This window comes from Sinohyriopsis cumingii, chromosome 15 (genome assembly GCF_028554795.1).
Source record: "Sinohyriopsis cumingii isolate HCF-2022 chromosome 15, ASM2855479v2, whole genome shotgun sequence".
NCBI classification, from domain to species: domain Eukaryota; kingdom Metazoa; phylum Mollusca; class Bivalvia; order Unionida; family Unionidae; genus Sinohyriopsis; species Sinohyriopsis cumingii.
In genome coordinates, this window is record NC_142975.1 from 147,327,883 (window position 1) to 147,352,105 (window position 24,223).

At 32.7% G+C, this 24,223-nt stretch overlaps 1 protein-coding gene across 5 annotated transcripts in view; it reads right to left on the bottom strand.

Annotated features, from left to right (window-relative positions):
• Positions 1 to 24,223, bottom strand: part of LOC149783014 (protein CBFA2T1-like) — a 197,813-nt gene that overhangs the window by 33,625 nt on the left and 139,965 nt on the right. The window contains exon 1 of one of the 5 annotated variants that reach the window (XM_089934590.1): positions 2,256 to 3,044. The exons of the other annotated variants lie outside the window; for them this stretch is intronic. The gene's annotated coding sequence lies outside the window, so the exon portion shown is untranslated. Of the gene's footprint in view, positions 1 to 2,255; positions 3,045 to 24,223 lie in introns of those variants that run through there. 5 annotated transcript variants of the gene reach the window in all.

Sequence of the window (24,223 nt, forward strand, 5' to 3'; positions counted from 1 at the left end):
ACAATATCAACACGATTTTTTTAAGAGTATGACCTTGACTCTAAGGTCATAGGGACAACCAAGTATGTTGCAGAATAAATTGTCTCATGTGTAGCTTCAAAATAATTTATCCAAGGATTTAAAAAAAACATCAAGGGGTTTAGGAAATATTGGGAAATGAATAAACTGTAAAATAAACTTGAATGAAATTCATATAAATGTGAACTTGAACTCAGAGTAAATGAAGTAAATGAGTGTGTGGCAGAATGTTATTCTCTTAGCCTTATAATGAATCATCTAAGTATGAATAAAACCCATCAAGTAGTTTTGGAATTATAAGAGACTGACCATTTCATTCAGGTCAAAGGAGTAATAATTTTGCAATAAAAAATCTGTTCTCAAACAACGTCTAAAAAATTCTGATTTATTGTGAAAACATTATATTCATTAAATTAGTTGAAAAATATTATCCTCAGGAAAAAGAAAAATATATGGACCAAAATAAAATCCTTGCCCTTTCCTCAAAATGGTTGGTCTCTAAATGGAGAATAAACAGTAACATGTTCTAATACAATTTTTCAATGACTGTGACAATGACCCAAGGTAAAACTGGTGAGTGATTATGTCCTACAATGAGTTGTCCTTGCTTCATAAAGATTTATGTCAAGGATGATGATAATCTATCAGGGATTTAGGAAATAAAAGCAAATGACAAACTTTTCACCTAAATTTTGGTGCAAAAGTTTTCCATGACTATGACCTTGACCCAAATGTGCAAGGGTCAAGTGATCATTCAAATGAAAAACTTTAGCCAAAATCTAACATGTTTGATGACAACAAATGACAGGTGATGGAAAAATGATTTCTGTATTTCACACTTCCCATTGTATGTATTCTATGCATCTACAGAGAAAGACTTTATTAATGAGAAATAAATTCCCTTTTTGAGCAAAATCGGAATGAATTTCAATTGAAATGTCAAACTGTTCTCCTGATTAGCACACACTTGATAAACTCACCCTCTACATTTCCAAAATTTGAAAAATGTCTACAAATTACCATATATACTTCAAAGAACAAAAAGGTTCAGATCTGCCATTGCATAATGCACATGCATATCATAGTCTGTTGTTTTTGTTCTAATGATTCCTCCTAACAAACTGCACAGAGCCAGATCTGCTGGTGCATTATGTGAAGGCAGATCTGGATCTGTGCAGTTTGCAGCTGAACCTAACTTATAAGTGAGTATATATGGAATATATTTATCTGATAATAAATTCAGTCATCCCCAACATTTCTGACAAAATTCATTCAAGGGTGCTAGTTGGTTTGGTTTGATTTTGTGGGGGGTTTAATGCCATTTATCTGCATGCAATACTGGTGTCCAATGTATTTGGAAGAGGAAAAACCTGGGAAGAACCACCAATCAAGAGGAAGATACTGGCATGTTTTATTCACATGCCCATGTTGGTTGAGGTGAGACTCAAAGCCATGTGGACAGAGTTGAGATGTGCAGTGATCTTTAAAGGTGAGTGCCCTAGACACTCTGCTTCCCTGAGCCCTCAAGGGTTCTGAAGCCAGAAAAAAAAATCATGCACAAATGCCAACACAAAAATATTAAGCAAATTATCAGTAATTTTAATGAATTCCAGCTTTATGCCAGAAACATGATTTTTTTTAAATAATGGGATGCATGTACATACAGTGTAATAGCATTTTACAGCACATCAGCACAATAGTGACTATATTGTGCCAACTAAGGTTCATGTTTGAAAAATGTAACATTAATTGCACAAAATTTAGGAAGAAAAGAAGATCTAATATAAAATGCAGCAGAAATATCACTCACAATATACCAGCAATAGAAAGCCTCCAAACTCATTCTCTTCTTTTGAAACAAACTATTTTGTACAAAAATTTATCTAACATGTGAAAACAAGAGATCCCCTTTATGTCATGCCTGCCTTTAATTACACCAGAATGTGAATAAATGAGTCTAATCAATGGACAGATGAATGAATACGCGCATGGATGACAAATTGATCACTATGAAAAGATGGGCTCAACAATGAATTACTCATTTTGTGCAAGTATTAGCAACTAGATAGATTTATAAAAATATTTAAATTTTTTAACACTCACATCTTCAATGTTACTTTCCAATTTTAGAATTTCATTTAATAAAACCCTCATATATGCTGAATTTATTTACTTAAATTAAGAAATCATGCTTTTAACAGTATTCGTAAACAAATTACATAGAGAATACCATGTACCTAGGAAGCTGACATTCAAACGTTTTCATAATCCAAAGACAGAAATATCCTAAGCTGTCAGTGATCACAGGAATTTGCTCCGTCTGTTGTCTTTGTCTATGGCATACTGTGTTACGAGTGAAATTTGCAAATCACCCTACTGATTTCCTTGCTTGTCATGCAAATTTGAATGAAACCACAACAGCATGAATTGTGTGATAATCCTTGGTTTGGAAGTCAAAGAATCTTTCACAACACTAAATCAGCCAGTCTTTTCTATCACAGTGAAGTACATTGGTTCATCATACAGAATAAGCAGTTTTCAGATGACAGTTCATGGTGACAATTGTCATCAGAATAAAGAATTTTCTTACAATTTTGTTTAAATTGTATACAGTATGAATACTGTAAAAATGTTAATATACTTCAGTAAAAATCAAACTGAATATACAGTAGTAAGTTTTGCACCTAAGACAACAGTGTTAACATCCAATATATAATTTCAGCCTTCAGGCTGTAATAACAACTGTATCAAGTCCAACACATGAAGACCTTCACTTTCCTGTGCAACATCAAACACTTGAGTGATGAAACACTGTAATCATGTGTGAGTACTTGCCAGCATCAGATCCATTACTGCTGTGGAGCTTTGTAGCTTTTCCTCCTTCCTTACTAAAGAGCTAACTAAATGATAGTGTTGCAGGTGTCTTGGTGTAGCTGTTACATCTGGCTGCAGGGAGAGGACTGGCAACACATGTGTTAGGGAGTAATCAATAGAGGTAGCCATGTGCTTTCTGAGAACAGCAGCAGACTGATCTGTTGTCTTATTCAAGCCAATATGCCATGTCAATAAAACTGAGAGGTAACCCATGGGGAACATGTAGTATCCAGTTTAAAACCATGCAAAATTCAATACAAATGTCAATCATCAGGGGTATGCTTCTAGTGAAGAATATGTGTCATCCAGGAGTGTTAAACAAAATTAACAAGAATTAATCAAATTAATAATAATAATAATAATAATAACAATAATAATAATAATAATAATAATAATAATAATAATAATAATAATAATAATAACAATAATAATAATAATAATAATAACAATAATAATAATAACAACAACAACAACAACAACAACAATAATAATAATAATAATAATAATAATAATAATAATAATAATAATAATTTCAATAGACCAAAGTGGGCCTGGTATTGCTCACCTGTTTCCATTAACAAATGACAAATTCACTGATTCATTTACATAACATAGTGAGAATACTATGTACATTAGCCATCTCCCAAACTTTATATAATGCAGTTTTACCTATTTTACTGTAGTCTGGTAAAAAAAAAAGTAATCCAAAGTTAAAGCATAAATAATATGCAAAGTCTCTAGCCCTTAAAAGTTAAGTTTGCAAATGAATATTGAACTTCTGGCATGTAAAGTCACTTGGATTTCAAACAAACTGAAATTATAATTTATCAAGGAAGCATATAGTCTTGGTTCTTTTGTCTTGTCTTTTTAATTAAAAGCTAATGATAAAAAGTATAAATCTGAAATAATCTGCAAAACATGGCATCAAGTAAATTAAATGTATTAAAATAATGCACAATATATGTAACAAGATATAAATGACTAAACACATTGACAAAATGGAAATGACTAATCACATTGACAAGATATAAATGACAAATCACACTGACAAGATATAAATGACTAATCACACTGACAAGATATAAATGACTGATCACACTGACAAGATAGAAATGGCTAATCACATTGACAAGATATAAATGACTAATCACATTGACAAGATATAAATGACTAATCACATTGACAACATATAAATGACTAATCACATTGACAACATATAAATGACTAATCACAATGACATGTATTAACAACAGAACTGAAAATGTCTATTTGACTAAATATGTCAAACTTTTTTGAAATATTTCAGGATTTCAAATGTGGTCAGGTTTTTAAAAATAATTCCCTCAAGTATATAAAAACTCTGACATGACTTTTATAAGAAATATTTCTTAATGAATCAGAATCAATATTAGCAAAAAAGAAACTTAATTACTTGTAAACAAAAGTCTTGAACCATACAATGAAATTATGATCCTCAATCACAACACCACCCAGTTTATGCAAGCCTGAAATTGTACTTTGTACATAACACAAAAATGCATCTTATCAAATCTTTCTTCAGTCTTCTTTATCCAATCACCACTCAATGAATCATTCTAATAGTTTTTCCAAGACTGTAATAACTCACTGGTTTTACAAACTAATCTTACATCCCATTATTTTATCTACTTAGATTGTTACTTGTTATATTTCTATTTTGCACTTTTTTGGTTTTAAATTGTCCATCATTTAATCCTTAGGATGCATTGTTTTACTAATATTTATAGAGTGTTCTATTGAAATGTATGCATTTTGTTTTACTAATATTTATAGACTGTTCTATTGAAATGTATGCATTTTGTTTTACTAATATTTGTAGATTGTTCTATTGAAATGTATGCATTTTCTTTAGTTTTCTGTTAAACAATGCTACTATCTGATTTATCATTAGCTTGTGTGAGACCAAAATTCACAATAACTTTTTTTTATTGGGAGGCCCAGCCACCACCCCTCGGGCCTGCAGAATTTCTTGCTATGCCACTGATCTAGCTCATTATCATGCTTGACCAAGATCATGATGACATTCCAAGTCTGATCAAAGTCTTATCAGAAATATTTACTTCAGAGTGGCAACATATTAAATCAGATACAAGATCAACTCATTGTGGATTTCACTCATTATCAAACGCACCTAATCTACCAATGACATAAACATATATTCCAAATGTAATCAAAATCAGATACAAGATCAACTCATTATATGTGGATTTTACTCATTATCAAATGCACCTAATCTACCAATGACATAAACATAAATTCCAAATGTAATCAAAATCAGATAAAAAAAATGATGACTCCTGAGTGGTGACAAGCTCATCCATACACATGTAATAACATCACCTCATTTTTATGTGTGGATCAAATTTGTTATTGAATCCTTCCAAGATTTTGAAGGTTCAAGCCTATGCTCCAAGTTTGATCAAATACAAACCAGAAACACTGACTTCAGCTCAACAAATCAAATGCAAGATGGCTCATAAATAAGTACTTATCTAAATCATTACTGAACTCATTTAAGATCTTGATGATATAACAAAATATTCTATATTTGATCAAAACAGACCAGAAATATGGCTACAGGGTGGTAACACAGACTCAGCCAATCAGATGCAAAATAACTTCATTAATATGTGTAGATCTCATTTGTTATCACACTCTTTTGAGATTTTGATGATATAAGCCATATTAAAAATTTTATCAAACCCAAATCAGACACAACAAAATTATGGCTCCAGGGTGGCAACATGATCAGTCAGTTAAATGCAACATTGATTTATAATTATGTGTAAATCTAGCTGATGATATAACCAAGTCTGACCAAAGCTGGACCAGAAAAATAGCCTCATGAGTGGTAAAAATTTTCAGCCAAACATAAGCAAGATCACCTCATTATCATTATGTGTGAAACTTGTTCTGTATCAATCTTACCCAATATCTTGATGATAAAAGCACATATTCTAACTTTAATCAAAACTGGATATACAACATGGCCTCTAGAGGGCCATAATGTAAACTATTAGCTATTATGTCACTCTGGATAAAAAAGGACATTCTTCTTCTTCTTCTTCTTCTTCTTCTTATTATTATTATTATTATTATTATTATTAAATGAAATCTTTACCTGAGAACTTGATGTCAATATTACCATCTGTTTCAGACCTGTAGCAATAACAAAAATTATAAAATGTCAGCCAGGGTGGCCATATTGGATGTCTGAAGAGCACCATTTTCAATAAGGATCAACTAGACCATGTGATGATTGTGTCTGCAATGTTTAGTGGTGATCCTCCCTGTAGTTCAGCATGATTGGCAATACAAATTTTGTGTTAATGGACACTTGATGCATGGCTGATGATGCATAAACTTTTTTGGTCCATGGCCAATGGAGCTATTAATAGTTTATTTGAGGGTCTAAGTTGCTGAAAATTTACATATTTATTGAATTCATTATTTTTTCAATGCTAATCAAGCAAAACTGACCAAACTGTATTCCAGATAGGACTGTAAATATTTTAACAATTTTTCTGCTTTTGGGATCTACAATGAAAACTGTCAACAATAATATAATCCAGTGTTTACTAAATGACTTTATGACTTCTGAAAGGTTTACCAGTACCATCATGCAAATTTCAAGTATTGCACATGTTTAGATATGTCAGCCTGGTTTCAAGGATGCTCTCACTGGGGCAGATCCAAGAATTTTACAAGGGGTGGTGGTTTATTAGGCTTTCTCCTTCAAATGGACTTTTCTTGATCCCATACTGTACAGACCCCTTGACCCCTGTACAGACCCCTTGTGTTATTGGTAATTACATGTACAGTTATGAATACTTAGACATAATATGCATGCTTTACTTGACAAAGTGGTAAGAGTAAAGAAATCTGAATATGATTAGACACATGGTTGATCAGTAAAACATACAATGTTATAATTTACCTTCTTGATGAATACAAAATACAGTGTTATGGTTGACACACCTAACTTAAGGATAATACTGAATGCATGGACAACCACAGACACTGTGATACAATGACTAAATGTGGATACAAAAAATGAAAGACTCTAGTTAATGTAAATGAAAGTATATTTAATTACAATAAGTGTATTTTATAATTTGGAAGAATTAAAAGATGTCAACAAAACATAGAAATCGCCGTTTTATCATATTCCCTATGTAACTAATGAAACTTATTACATGATGATAATTAAAGAACTCTGTTTTTAGCAAAGAGATATAAATCTCTTTAAAATATTTTTTTTAAATGTGCTTTCCATGTCTGTTTTACCTTCAAGAAATTGTAAGTCTGTTATTTACATCTTTTTTAAGCAGAAATCATATGAAATATGTAGTTAAAATGAAATTCTTGCATACCCAGTCCTGCTGCATCAATGTACTTGTACAATCCACAATGTATTTATCACATATAATTGATTACTTGGAAACTAGAGGACCATTGTGCTCCATGGGCTACACATTTTCAATGAAGTAAAGGAGAAAATAATGTAAAATCTTAGATATTCATTTAGCCACATGTCTGGAACATGATCAACATATAAAATTGAGTCTTCATCTGCAGTCATTATTTTGACAATGTTTGTGGTTATCCCCAGTGCCCACCCCCCGACCCTTTAACTTTGCTCATGCAGTCAGGACATATGTTCAAATGCATATGGATCAAGTCCTGAAAGTGTGAACTACCAGTGATATGCATCAGCAACACAGTCTGTTATACAATATTACAGCAACACAGTCTGTTATACAATATTACAGTGCTTTTTGTGGATTAATCTGATCCAATACAAAAATTAAGTTCAATATTATACAATAATGGCTATTTTAAACAAAAATAATAATATAGAAAATGGTAGTCATTCATTTTTCATTTCCGTTGTACATTGTATTTGCTACCAAAGTAATATGATTGCTAAAGCAATTTATTTCAAACATATGGTGTCCTGTAGTGATGAAAACTTAATCAGCCTGCAACTGCATATCTTGAAGGACTTGTGGTAACAGAAGAAAAGTTGGAGAATGGGGGAAAGATGGATGGGGGGGGGGTAAATAAATAAGTGGTGGGAGTAATATGCATCCATTTATCAAGGTAAAATACAGGTAATCCTACTTCTGATAATTATCATCAAAGATGGTGAATGGGAAAGTTCTGCCTCATGGCACAAGAACAGTATGCATCTGTGCTCTTTGATGCAAGTCATGGACATTTTCAGTTTGCTAGAATAATATGACAATAAGAGTGGTCATCAAGAGTGTTCCATGAATGAGGGTGATAAATGTATTCACAGAGGAGAAGATAGCATTTGTAGTTTATGTAATAGTAGGCAGCTGGAAGAAATTACACCAACACTAAAACTTGGAATTTGTAAATCATTATTGCCAGGCAGGTGTCTAGTGATATGCTGTATTTACTCACATGTATTTTCGTAATATTTTCTGAGCCTTTGCAGTTGTTATGTATATTCAATTTAATTCTTTGTTTGTTGGTTTTAATTTTTTTGATTTTATTACATGTTATTGTAATGTAACATTGTATGATGGACTTGACCTTGTACAAAACTGAGTTCATTTCTGCATGACCTAATTGACTTTTTTTAAAATTTCATTTATGTAAATAACTAATAATAGCTTCATTATTCTCTATGTGTATGAGCTTATTATCAGGATTATTATTCAGGTAAACAAGGAGGAGTAAATATGTTGATTTTGGGCAGGGTTTTGGTGATTCCTAAGTGAATTTTATAGGCTATTGTGTTGTAAATAAACAAGGCTCATTAGATCACTCTTTATGGGGGTTTTTCCATTTGGTAACAGTTGTTTTTAGAAAATGCTAATTGTGACCTGAGGTCAAGCAGAGAACTATATAATCTTGTGACTGTGAGCATTTGACCAGTTGTACTAGAACATCTAGCACTTTAAGTTGTATTATGTTGTGACCACTTTGGCTTTATTTTCTTCAAATTACTGAATTCAAGTGATTATTTTCTCTGGAAATACAACAGTGCTCTTATAAAATCCTTGGATAAGACATTCATTGGAATTTACACTGAATTCATACCTGGAATACTATTTCTGTGATTCAACAAGAGACTGTTGACACATCAGCACTTCATAGGCTATAACTGACACATCATCACCTTCAATTTTTGGATCTCATCAGGACTTGAACTGAGTTTTATTCAGGACTTTTTATTATTAGGACTTGTGTCTATAATTCTTGGATTATTTTGGGATTTAATTTGCAATTTTTTTCTCATTTTCACTTTGTATTCAAGGGAAATATATTATTTGTTAAATTTTACAAAGCTTGTTGTCTTCACTCTTTTCGTTACTTATTTTAAGAGCATAGACTCGTTACAATTTATTCAATGGTATGTCTTGATTTACAATCTTATTTAGTAGAGGTATTTCATTTCACATTTACAAACTGTATCCATGTGTACTGGCTCAGTGCTTGTTTTAAAAAGCAAAATCCTTTTGAAAGGTTGCAATTTCCTTTTGTGTTAACTTAACGAAAGCATGGTTTAATATATTTTCATCATGTTTTTGTAGCTATATTATGTGGAAATATTAAGAAAAGTCTCATTATTTGTTTAGTGTCAATTTATTTATGATCAGTGAGGAAACATTTAGAGGAAAACAAAACAAAAACGTAGTGCCCTTAAAGAGAAAAATCAGGTTCAATGTTTAACTCTTACTAAGGCTCACTTAGTCTCACTTCATTGACATCCAACATCATTTAGAAAAAGTGTATTTGTATTTTCTCTACCAAATGGACTGGAAATATTCAACATTACTCTAGTTTTAGAGTGTTCCCCCCTACACATCTACCACATGTGTACTTTTCAAAGAGGGTATATATGAGTCTGTACAGTTTTAAAAAGGGGGCTTCTTTTCTAGAACAGGCAGTGAAGTCTGCGTATAATGTTTTGTAACAGCATATAGAATGAAGTAAAACTGCCTATCCAATCCATGGTGGATCTGAATAAACCCAGCTTCTGCTAAATCATGGACATATACCAGTCAGTATTTGTGCATGTAGCTCTCTCATGAGTGCTTTACTCATCATTTTCTTAAATTGATATGTCCACAATTTAAAGCTTCCACACAAAATTCATCAACCAGTATGAAGCATCTTATAGTAATGGAACCTCTATTATGGGATGGTGTTCTGTTAAAATAAACCATTGACACTTGTTACAAAGTCAACTTCCTTTCTAGCCATTTTGTCTTAGTAACTACACGTAATCTGTCATCATAAAGATAATGAATTTATTTTAGACGAGTTATTTTCCTGGTCTCATCTTTGATATTTCACCAAGAAGAACATGCCATGACATATTCACAGGAAAAATCAAATCTCAAGTAAGAACGTTGTTGTTGTAAATAACAAATTGCAAGGGAAATATGCATTTTTTTAACAAGGATTTTGTAGTCGGAGTTGGAAGCTGAATATAAAGTCATAAACATCAAATGTACCACTGAACAAGGATGAAATCTGTTCCCATATATTTTCTATCAGAACCTGAACATACCATTGTAATAAATGTGGCAGTAGCAAGCACTGCTTATAGTATTAATGTTACAGAAATTCCAAGTTGCTACATGCACTGGTCCAGTTTGGTATATGACATTTATTATCCAGTTATAATCATCAAAGCCAATTTTTGACTCCTTCAACATCCGTTTTTTTTTTGGTTTTCATTCATCTTGTTTTCCAAATAATAGTTCCATTTTCCTAATGAAAACCCTGATACTGAAGAAAGAGGTTTTCATTATTGGATTCTCTGTCCTCCAGTTTTAATTAAAGAAGTTCAATAAATGCAGTAAACATGTCTAGCTCAAAAAAAAATAATCAAGCGACTCCTGAATCACTCAGTTAAATCCCATGTTTTATTATGCCCTTGAATAATTTAATCAAATTCTCTTCTGAATGAATCACTCTGGATTTTGAGAGAATTTAATTTCATCTGTGTTCTTACCCACTCAGTTTTAATAATCCCTAATGGTTCTGACATGTATATCATTATGGAAACTACATACCTTTTTTAAAAAAACACACCACAAATTACTAATAAAATACTTGTTTTTTTGTGTTCCTCTTATAAACAAAGATTTTGTTTCTGACTCCTCATGGATCTTTAATAAATGTATTGTAAAACCCAAATGATTTCATTACAACAGCGAAAAATATGCAAGATTTGGAACGGTTTTGACTTAAATCAGTATTTTAAGTACTGAAAATTTGCTAAATTTGAACTAACTACAGTGTGTTTGCATGTAAACATGAATCCTCTTGCCTACATGAGCACATTTAGAGAAACCATCAATATATAAACTGGTATGGAAGTTACGGACTCATGGTACTAAAAATGGGAACCAGTCTACAAATGGGTGAACATAAAATAGAGTATATATTGGTTTGCAAGGCCATGTTGATAATTGAAAGTAAAATTTAAGTAAAAGGAATCTTCTGAGACCTTATGATATGTCATATATGTAACTAAATAAAAAACAGAAATGCTTTATTGATGAAATTTCAGCACTTTTATGGTCTTTGGAATACTCATTGCTAAAATTAGCACCTAATTCATTAGGTGTGGAATAGAAAAGACATGTTTCAAACACCTGTACATAAAACAAAATGCAATGAGTCGTATGATTATCTCAACACAGATGCTTGCATCAAGAATGGATCTATACTGAGAAATATAGGTTTGATCATGAGCATTTTAAAACGTAAAGTTACTGAAGTTTTGATGCCATGGTGTTTCCAAAGGGAGTTGAATTGGTATATATGAATCCTATAAAAGCCCCTCAGAGACATGACAGCTGATTCAGGTTACCTGTAGTAGTCTGGACAGAATTTGAAGCTGTTACCCATTTGATGCAAGTCGAAGCAAATAACCAAACCACTGTGTAAAGAAATAAATACTACAAATATCTGTATCTACTCATGTATAAGTCTAGTACAACTGAAAACTACACAGACCCAAATCTGCTGGTGCATAATGCTCTGGCAGATCTGGATCTGTGCAGTTTGTTAGAAGTAATCAGTAGAACAAGCAGCATATACTATGGTCTGTGGGCACATTATGTTATGGCAGATAAGGTTCTTTCCGGCTTGCAGTTATATAAGCGAATATATAAGGTACAACTCATCAACATGCAAAGTTTCATCAATGTAGGATTTTAACATAGTTTGGTTAGTCTAAATGTAATGAGGTTAAAGATACAGAGGATGTAACAATAAATAAACTGATAAAATTAGAAAGATTGCTCAAGTGCAAACATTTGGTTTATTTTAGTTACTCTCCCTTGGGATGCAAATTTTCAATTGTCTTGAGTGAAGATAAAATAGGGTCCATGATATTAAGGGTGTAACAAATGAATAGCTGAAAATAAACAAGTCATTCAAGTGTGAATTACAGTGTCCTAGATTTGGTGAGACTATGCTACTCTCATTACATCCACATACCAAATTTCACATGAGCAGGTGAAATATGATCAAACATACTAAGGGCAACAACAACAAAATGTCTGAAAATATAAAAGGCACTCACAGTGACATAATTTTTGTGTGACCCAGTCACCTTATTAAGATATATCTGTCATGGAATTGTATAAATCCCTTTATTTATTAAATACATGTACTCAGGTTTTATTTTTTGTGTATAATGATACCCGATGGTGATTTACGTATATTGTACAATATTTTCGAAACAGTGAGTTCGGTTCAACCTTTGCTGCATGTGTGAAGTGCTTTCGATGGGAAAAACCAAACACTTCCAGCACACAGATGAAGTATGACTGCATTGTCCGTGTATAAATGCCTCACCCTAAGACTAAATCTTCACATTATAGAAAGGCTTGTCAGTGAGTGGTCTGGACTTCTAAATCTTCAGCTGTAGAGGTATGTGAGTTATAAATTTCTTGTGTATAAGTTACAAATATTGTACCACCACATTTATTTTTGTATATTTTTATTGTAGCTTTTGGCTTATGCAGTATAATGCAAATATTTTCTATTCTTGTTTGTGACTTAGCAAGAGATTTATATTAGCAATGTGAAATGTTTAAGAAATGTTTAGTACCATTGGATTCTTATTGGGCATGGGTAGGTTCACTGTAATTTGTATAACTTACCATATATAACATCATTATGTATTATTGTATATGCTCGTGTCATGCATAGTACATGGTGTTAGATATATTTTCAGCTGATCGGAGTCATAGCTGTAGAGCTGATCGGAGTCAACATGGTACTAGCTGTAGAGCTAACCATGGAAGTTGACCATATCAGCTGTAAAGCTAAACCATAGCAGCCTAGAGCTGAGTGAACAGTGTTGCTGGTGAGTAGCAGGTGATTGGGCATTGCTGCCTGAATTGTTGGGCACTGATTGCTTGATTGACCAAGGACTTAATTGGTGTTTGGTGACTTCCTGGAATACTGACTGCTTAATTGACCAGTGTGACTGGTAGCCAAGTATGTTGGTGATTGTGTAACTCCATACATGTAATCTTTTAGCCGTAGGCTAATTTTGGGGTTTGTAATACCCAGTGTTTGTGGATTATAAAGATATTTCATATGATATATGTCCCTTTGTTTTCATCATTTTACTATTTGAGTAAAATACCTCATTTTTCACTATTTGGGTGATTACACTTTACTATATGAATAAAAGTACTTTTTTTACTATCTGAGTATATAAAAAAATCATTCCTGTCATCGTGTAAATTACTGTGAATCATTCACCTTTGTCCTTGTACTGTGTAAGGTCATTTATTTGTATTTTCATTTGTTGCATTATTTATGTTCATGTGGATTATGTTAATTTGTTCAATATTTGGATCTTATACATGCATGTATTGACCATCATTCTTTTCTCATTCAAGTCATTCATCATTAAACATTGTATTTGTATCACCATCAAAAGTTTTCTGTTGTGAATCCGAAATCCAACCTGGTTATCTTGTTACAACATCCACATACCAAATTTCAAAAGGTTAGGTGAAATAAATTTCCAAATATGAAGGGCATAATGAATAAACAAACAAACAAGCCAACACATTAAGAAACACAGCAAAAACTATATGTATATTCCCTCCTGACTTTATTGATGAGGGGATAATAAAGATGGTTCCACAGCAAGTCATGAGTGTAGATAGAATAGGGTCCAATATGTTAAATAGGGTCCAATATGTTGAGGGAGTAATGAACTGTATTCACATACTAAATAAGTGTGGTTGAAACAAGGTCCAAAATATTGAGGGCATAACAAACAAATGGCTAAAAAAGGCACTCAAGGTAACATAGTTTGTGTATTGCTGAGTTACACTTTTTTATGTACATCCTCATACCATGAGTCAGGATGATTTTTTTTGTTGTTGTTGTTTTTGTTGTAGGGTATAATGCCATTTTTCAGCACACAATAGGCTATACATGGCGGCCAGTATTAATGGTGGAGGAAGAACCCCAGAAAACCCCGGAAAGAACCACCGACCCACAAGAAGCTACTGGCAAGCTTTCTCACATACCCACATTAGCCGAACCCGAGACTCGAACACACGCAGACAGAGATGAGATGGCAGTCATCCGTAACGGAGAGCGCTTTAGACCACTCGGCCACTCAGGGCCCCCGAGTCAGGATGAAATGGATTCAAAGGTTATCAAGAGCATAATGAACAGATGAAGAAATGTACAAACAAACCAACGTAATAATGAAGAGACAAAATGCTAAATGTATATTCATATTCCCTCCAAACTTCATTGACAAAAGGATAATAAAAAGTTTAAACAAAAGTGAATTTTTACTCATTACAAGGTTGTAATTCAGCTCCTTTCACTTAATTTGATTTCACAATTCATATTGTTGATTACTTCCTTCTAACTGAATAAGAGAAGTAAAATTATCCTAAATGCCATGAAAACAAGAGGCCAAAATGGTCAAGGAGCACTCACCTTGGTTGACTGCATAATAGCCAAACATGTAAGTGCAGCTGGCCAAGAAATCTGACTCAGTAGTATGCTTTCTGTACACAATTTTTTTCCAATGCTGTCGATTGTATACATTATGAAAACAGTTGTTTCAAAGTTTCTCTATTTTCTTTGATCTTCATCCATGTTTTGATAGCAAATCATCATTTGTCCAAACGCAAAAGGTTTTAATGCCAAGTTGCTTTCTGTCAAAGTTGGTATATTTTTGTTCAGCATATTTGTATAAATAAAGTCACTTAAATATTTTTCTATTTATAGTAAAAGTGGCCACATTTGACAGCAGATTAACATCATGTATTTATATATGAAAGGCCTTTAAGCTAGAACTCTTTCTGCTTAATTTGATTGGATTCTGTTGCGTAGTTTTTTGAGAACTTCTTGTTTTAGAAGAACTTTTACTACCTCTACTATTTGACAGTATTTGACGGTATATTGACATCATTTGTATTCATTTTAAAGAGTTCTTTCTGTAAAATTTTGTAACATTCTGTTAATCAGTTTTTTAGAAGTCATTCAAAGGTTTATGCAGGATGTTTTCTGTCCATGGTTCTGTTTAGCATATTTTTAAAAAGCTGTTTAACAAAATTTCTTTTCTTAGTAATGATCAAGAAGCATAATTTGTCCAAAACATAAAGAATGCATCATGTCAAAACTTGGCAAAATTCTTTTTTAGCATTTTTTTGAGAAAAGGTTTAAGGGATTATATTGTCAGTAATGGCAGCCATATTTGATGGTAAATATGAAGTTGTATAAGCCTGAAGCCCTTAAAGCAACAATGTTTTCTGGTGTATCTGGTCAATTTCTATGGCAAAGTCACTTTAATCTTTTTATTCTTTTTTTTAGCAAATGCAGATGGCAATTCAGCCTGATTTGTATAGACATGTTTACCCTGGCTGCTGTCTGTCTGTCAGTAGTATGCAAAGTCCTATCTCAAATTTAAGCCACCTGTCCAGAGTTTGTCATCCTAGCACTTGCAGCTGGAAAGTCTAAATTCAAACAGTATGTGGCTACGTCTAACATATATGATCCTCTCAAAAGCTGAACTCCTGCCCCACCCACCTCAGTCTAATATACAAGCCAGAATTTACAGAAATGACTGATGCAAGGTCAACATTTTTGCTTGCATACCTTCTTTTCTAAAAAGACCACTTTATCTGTTATACAACTGCTTTATTTTGACAATAGTTCATCACAACATCAAACTGGAGGTTTGATCTCACTCATAACAAATGGATGCTTAAAATTAATGTTACAGAGCACTATCAAGCACTTCAGGGAAGAAGTTGATAAACCTAATAAATAAACAAAGCTTCTGCATGCCAAGGCTTGCAGCAAAAGCCATTGCCTATAAAAGCAATACTTGAACAATATCCCATATTGGGGTTAAGAATTTCAGAAAAAATGTTATTGTAAAATTGTAGCAATAAACAGCTCTGTTATATATGCTTCCTGATAAGGTCACTAGCAGACAATAGTCTGCCCATTTACCCCGACAATGGGCAACAAGGCGGTTTCTCTTCTATGCATTCACCAAAGTTGACCATTTTGAACAAGGCATACTGAAGCAAAATCAACATATAAATTGCAAATATAGATACTAACAGAAAGCCCGATTTGTGTTATGTTTATGTACAGATTTTTTTAAACAGTATCTGGAGATTCAATGAACTATTTCAACTTCCAAACACCATATAAACTCAATGGTAAATCTGCCAGCATACCACAAAAATATGGCTGCTGATGATGTCATTCGAGAACTATCTATAAATCTGAATGTCCCTTATGCCAGAATACAAATTTGGTCAAATTTTTTGGACTGGATTTTGAGAAGATTTAAAGATTGTTTGAAACGTTTTTTTAAGTTTTTAATTACCAGCTATATGTGAAGATGTATTGCCCTGTATTGCCAGGATGCTTTAAATTAAATTTTTTTGAAATTCTGTTGATTGATATTATTCAGAGAAGTCATTTAAAGGTTGTTCTATATTTAGTATTACTGACTGTGTATTGGTATCTGTTATACTGACTTTAGACGGCTTTATGCCAGGATATTCTCTACCACATTTAGTTCAAAATGGTCCTTTGGTTTTGAATTTTTTTTAAAACAGCACTTTAACAGACAACACAGATGAGCAAAAATTCTTCTCTAATCAATATTCTACCAATAAATTTCAACTGGCTTCATCATTTCAAGCCATAATCCCTACTTGTTCTCTAATATATTGCATCTGACTTTCTTAAGTTTTGGATTTCAGTGAAGAATATTAGGGAAAAGTGTTTAATGTGCACACTAATTGGTTCAGGAGTGGATTTATGGCAGACAACCCATGAGCTCATCTACAGACCTGATAGAGCAAGATGGTTTCAATCAGTCCAATTAAAAGCAACCTGTACCATGTCCAAAACAATTATACATTTATAATATTCTGAAATGGAAACCAGACTCAAAACCTGTTATAAATAATCCTGTTCACATAATTTTGTGGGAATGTAGTTGAAAAGGAAGGAAGACTGCTCCTATATTCATAAATATTAGCATCTAATAAGAAAGGTCTGCTTTGTCAACAAGCAGGAAAAAACTTCAAAGGGCCAAGGGTTCCCTTACAAGCAGAGAGAAATAATTTTTCCAGAAATAATGTAAGCCAAGATTATGAAAAGAATGTTAATAAAATGAAAGAATTTTTGTGTTCTGAGTCCAAGAGAGTTTACCTCTTACTCCTGCTGGGTCTTTATTGGAAGCATAGCTAAAATAAATGACAAGTTATCCCTCTACAACTACCTAATTAAGTGCCTGAATACATGGAGACAAGCAGGTAAACAGCAATGCACCCAAGTGTAGCATTATGAAAATTCAGACAATGTGAATGTTTTTCCTACTACTGTGATATCAACTTCAGTTTCAGGAGTTTAGCAAATGTAACAAAAATTCAAATTTGTCACTTATCATTAAAGGTAGAAGAGGCAAAAAAAAAGTGTGTGTGTGATTTGGATTTTTAATGTAGCTTTAACAATTTTTCAGTCATATCGTTATGACATCTGCAGTGTGGCAGTTTTTAGTGATGTCTAGCACTGGGGCATCATGCCTCAGACATGTGGCATGATGTCCCACCCAGTCACATTATCCTGACACTGGGCTGCCCAGTCCTAACACTAACCTCTTAATGCTGAGCGCCAAGCAAGGCAGCTGTTAGTACCATTTTTGTAAGTCTTTGGTATGACTCGGCCGGGGATCAAATCCACGACTTCCCACATCCAAGGCGGATGCTCTAACCACTAGGCCACCGGAGCTGTCGCAAATAAAAAGAGAAAGATAATTAAGTGTAATAGTGATAACTGATAATCAAGAGGCATATAACCAAAGAAAGACAATTACCATTGTATTGGTACAATTTACAGTGCACTGGTGTTAATTGTTAATATACTGGAGTTTAAAGGCAGCAAAGGTTTGTGAACTGAACAAATTCTTTGAGAATCCAAACTTAGGGGTTATAAACAAATTTTTAATGCACCAGGGCTCTTCCATTGTTTAGTACATTCAATTGCTCTTTTCATTCCATACAGACAAGAGTGGCCAATTTGTAATAAGTTCACAATAGAAAATGATAATTGGATCACATTCAGTGACTCACACCCACTTTTATCTTGTTCTCTACATGATTATCAGTGACCTGAAAAATAAATTATAATAAATGTCTACAATGAAGTCAAGATATTACTGACCTTGAAAGATAAAAGTGTACACTTATAACTAATTTTGTTTGAATAGTTTAGGGCATATCTTGGAATTTTTTTAAAATTCCATTTAAATATAGAAAACTTAACCTTCAAATGATTATTATTATTATTATTATTATTCCACCAAATATACTGGTCACCAAGTATAGTTGATCATGTATTAAAAATGGTGTTAAACCCCATAAATAAAAATCCTTTATTTCTGTAATTATTCAGGAAAATTTTGCCTGAAAGTTGAGATGCTGTCTACTACAACAATAATGCTCAGGAAAGTCACAGACTTTGTGATCAGACTGGTATAAGATGACAGAGCAAAGAACTTGTATTATGCAGAGTGGGTTTATTTCTAATCTAAACTTTGCTTGCTAATGCACATCAATGCTGATCAGAAATATATAAAGCACTGAATGACCTTAACCGACCATGGATCTATCTCAACTATATGTTCACAGTTGTTTTACATATTACTGTGACAGCAGGAAAAATGTAGGTAGGCAAGAGAGGTACTGTGTGGAACCAACATTTGGAATGGAATAAATGATCTGTTGACATTTCACAGCCTCAAGAGCCCTCAGGGTCTGAGCAACTATTTAAGGACAACTATATTCAGGTCAGCAATGCTGGTGGTGACCAGACATAAACATGCTATGTTGTCCAGTTGTGATGATTACATTGCTTGGGTTAAAAATAAACCTAGCCACAATGATGGTGAGGTGTTAAATGCATAAAGGTGTAGATGGAATGATTCAAAGTGCTTAAACTCTGCATTGTATTCCACACATTCATCACATCACATTGCCCATAAATCTGTAGGAAGACTAGTGTAAAATTCTTTTGAAAACCACAGCACTGCAAATAGTATAAGCTGTTTTATTGTGCAACTGCTCTTCTTGGCACCACAGTGTATTAGGATTCCATGGTACTACTGGTCTGGGTTCATCCTATTGATATTGTACCTTTTCATACACAGACATATAGGATTTCCATTAAAATGGAAACTTGTCCTGCAGAGGATTTCTATGATAATGGAAAGTGAGTTACACAGAAGCAAGCAATCAAGACCAAACTACAATGCTGTTATTCTTTGGGGACAAAATCATACATGGTAGTGAACAAGCTTCCCACCTGGCAGAAATTAATAATTTGTTTATTTAGTAGGATAATTAAAATGGGTGGACCATAATCAAGTTGCATGATGACTGTGCTGAAGATTCCATTATGATTCGAAAGAATATCAGCTAGTCTATCGGTACAATATGAGTTACAATATGTCACTGACAGACATTTGTATCTATATAACATTAAACACAGTAAGTACTGGATAAATGCTTGATATAATGATTACAAAAATTATTTTCAACAAAAAAGGACACCATTTAGAGCTGCACAAACTAATTTTGAGTTTGTACTGTACAACAATACATCATATTTGCAGCCAGTACTGTCCACAAATTACAGTCAGTACTTACAATAATATAGTAATTGTAGTACTGTACAAACTATACAGCAAATTTACAGTTAGTATTGAACAAGGATACAACAAATTTGCAATCAGTAGACAACAAGTTTACAGTTAGTACTTTACATCAATACAGCATATACAACAAATTTACAGTTAGTACTGTTCAACATATTTAGTCATGGGCAATTAAATTTTTGCCCCCCAAAAGCCTGAAAACAAAACAAAATCTGGCTCTGAATTTTTAAGAAGAAAAAAAGATGAAAGATGTAAAGAAGAAAAAAAATAGACTGGTTTCAATGAAAATTCAAGTGCCCCCTCCCCCTTTAGTACTGTATAAATATACAACAAACTGACAGTGAAAACTAAGTAAATCTGCATTCCAGATAAAATCTAATGCGTTCATGTTTAAAGGCATATTACAAATAGTGGATACATAAAATTTTGGGATCCCAAGAGGTTCATAATACATGTATACAGATGTGAATAAATACACAAGGTAGGTAGATAGGTAGGTAGGATGGTAGATAAATAAATAGAGAGGCACACTGCTAAACTTTCAGCTGAGATATTTTATGTTATAAAATCTTAAATTACACTGAGAATAAAAGCAAATTTTCATTTGGGTATCGACATAAGTTAACAGACTTGTTTCTCTGCTGATAGCGGATGCATCAGATCCTAGCTTACTTCCTGTACTGAGATGCAAAAGGAAAGAAGTTTTGAGTGCAAACAGAATGCAGAATATATTAACCAGCCACCTGACAGTTGTTAGTTTCATTGCCTGTGACCTCTGAACCCAGTCTGATACACAGTTCTTCACATCTGGTAATCATTACATCTGGCAGACTCTGTGGTACCAGTCTGGAATGTGCAAGCATCCCTATTGACAAGACCTCTAAATCTCATTTGGGGAAGGTGTTAAATTGCAACAAAAAGCTGAAACTGAAAAGGCCCAGTTTAATACCTAAACCAGAGCTGTGCTGCTAACTACTAAAAAAAAAAGAGTTGTTTAAGTGCAATGACATTAAAAGGCACCAGATTTTATTTTAAAAACTGTCTAGAGTAATATAACCAGTCTTTACGAAGTGAGAACATTCCTACATGAAAATCTGAAATAGAAGTTAAAGTTTTTAATATTCCTTAGATATACATATGTCCCTACATTAATATATCTAGTAAAACAGTAATGTGCTTACATTTTTCTAGTAAATTTTTTTAATCGCCCATTTTTCCTAATCCTCTACCTCTCATGAAACATTCAATGTGGCCACAACTTATCTCCAATTTACTTGGCCTGAGCTGGTTAGAGAGATAAGAACCAAATGAGATTGGCAGTCAGTCTAAAAATACTCTTCATAACATATGGATGGAAGAAAATTATAGTAGCTATAGAACAAATTAAGATAATTATAATGGATATAATGTTATGATAAGCAAATATAAAAAATTTGATGGATCGTTGAAAGCTATTTTGAAAAAACCCAACCATCTTTTACAATAAGTTACAGGAAAGATAAATAAAACTGTGACTGCATGATGCTGTTTGGCTGAACATTGATCTAAATAACAGGTAACTGAAACAGTAGTGGACATCAAAGGTCTCATATTGGTGGTGGCCCTGAGCATCCTAGGAACTTATGTGATATGAGCCAGCCTTCATAAAAAGTGTCTGTTGACCAATGGCCACGACACCCTCAGTAAAAAATTTTTTTAAATGGTTTTAACAGGAGCTAATACTTAAAGGAATAATTTAATGTAGAACTTACCTACCAAGATCAGCAATGTTTCACACTGAAATAATTTAATGTAGAACATTACTTACCAAGATCAGCAATGTTTCACACTGAAATAATTTAATGTAGAACATTACCTACCAAGATCAGCAATGTTTCACACTGAAATAATTTAATGTAGAACATTACCTACCAAGATCAGCAATGTTTCACACTGAAATAATTTAATGTAGAACATTACCTACCAAGATCAGCAATCTTTCACACTGAAATAATTTAATGTAGAACATTACCTACCAAGATCAGCAATCTTTCACGCTGAAATAATTTAATGTAGAACATTACCTACCAAGATCAGCAATGTTTCACACTGAAATAATTTCCTTTTTACCAATAATGTTGCAATTTACTGATCTAATATGGTTTCAAAATATGGTGAAAATTCAATCCCTAAAAATTACAGACTAAGACTTTCTCAAAAGGCTTCAGGATGGAGTTCATTTGACAAATTTAAAAAATGATTTAGAACTGAAGGATAGGTTAGTGAAATGAGTTACTTTTCTGGGCCAATTTGGATAAAGTTTTAATAAAGTACTAATTGTAATTTGGATAATTTTGAATATGTACACCTAAATTTCAACTGTTTAATGTGTATTAATTTAAAAAGCTACTTTATAATGTATCAAACTTTTCTCACATTTAATTTCTTTCTGTGTTGCAATTTTAAAAATTGTAATTATTTTTATAATTTATTCATACCTAATTGTCAAAAGTTATAAACAGCCCAAATAAGTTTATAAAAGACTTTGGCATGTTTAAAGTTTGAACACTCAAGGAAATGATTATAAAAGCATTATATTTCTATGGTGTGGCAAATTTCTTATGAATAATACTTATTTTATTTATTTAAAATTTTTTTTTTTAAATTCACTAATGTACTAATTGTAAGTTTCATATTTTTGAGAACACATATCCCTCAGTTTCAGCTTCTTTTTTATGTATTTTAATTTAAAATGGCTTCTTACAACATTTACTCCTTTCTTTGTTGACAGTAAATGGAATTTTGAAAAACATATTATTTAAATATGTTCTTTTGCCAAACTGCTGTAAGTCGGAATCAGCAGAGGACATTTTGAAATCAGAAATATGGTCTCTACATTGTTCACAGCTCAGCCATTCAGATACAAGATAATGTCATTGATAAGTGTCAACATCACTCATAACTGAAGTCATCCAAGATAATGATCATGTTATTTTGCATATCAAATCCATTTAAATCTTGTCAGAACAATGGTCTCCACAGCATTACCAAGCTCAGCCAATTGGCTGCAATATCACCTCAATAATATGCAAGGATGGTTATTCATAACTTAACTCATCAGAGATCTCAATGATATAAGCTTACACACCAAAACTGATCAAAATCTGATTTTAAAAAATATGGCCTCTAGAGTGTTCACAAGTTCAGCCAATCAGATGCATGATCCCCTCATTAACATATAAAGATGTCACTTGTAACTGATCTCAGCAATGGTAGTGGTCTTACAAGATTACATATGGCCTTTAGACTGTCCAAAACAATTGTTGGGGGACAGATGAAAACATATGACTCAGGAAAGATAAAATGCCACACCATAAGGTCACTTGGCCTTTGGTCAGGTAAGCTTAAAATATTTTTAAAAAAGAATAGATTTGTGGCATGTGCAGCTTTGCTTGGCAACTTTATTATGAATAATGTTAATTTTACTCATTTAAAATGTGGTCATTTCATTTTTAAAAAGAACAATTTGTAATTTTCTCAATTTTGAATGATATACTCCAGAGCTAATTTATTTTCCATCATCTATCACCCTAACTAGTTTTCTTAAAAAAACCTGGGAGTTTCAATGATTTCTATTTTCCTTCTCTGTGGAAAACACAAACACACAGATATATATATATATATATATATATATATATATATATATATATATATATATATATATATATATATATATATATATATGAGAGAGAGAGAGAGATTCAGTCATCAGTCATGCCAAACTGTGGCAAGACAAAGACAAACTGGAGAATTTTGTAAAAGGTTTCTGCATGCTTAATATGAAACAAATAAATAAGGTTGCTTCAGATGGCCAAGGGATGGATCTTGGAAATGTTCTACTTTGTTAGGCAAAATTTGTGATGAATAACATTGATTTTACATTTGTAAAAGGTATGTATTAAAGAATAATTTTAAATTTGCCTTTTTTTTTAACATGAAAATAGATTCCATGATATTTAAAACGTCCGATTATATGCCGATCTAAAAGGTTCCAGTACAAATTCAGGGTAACTTAATAACACTTCTCTG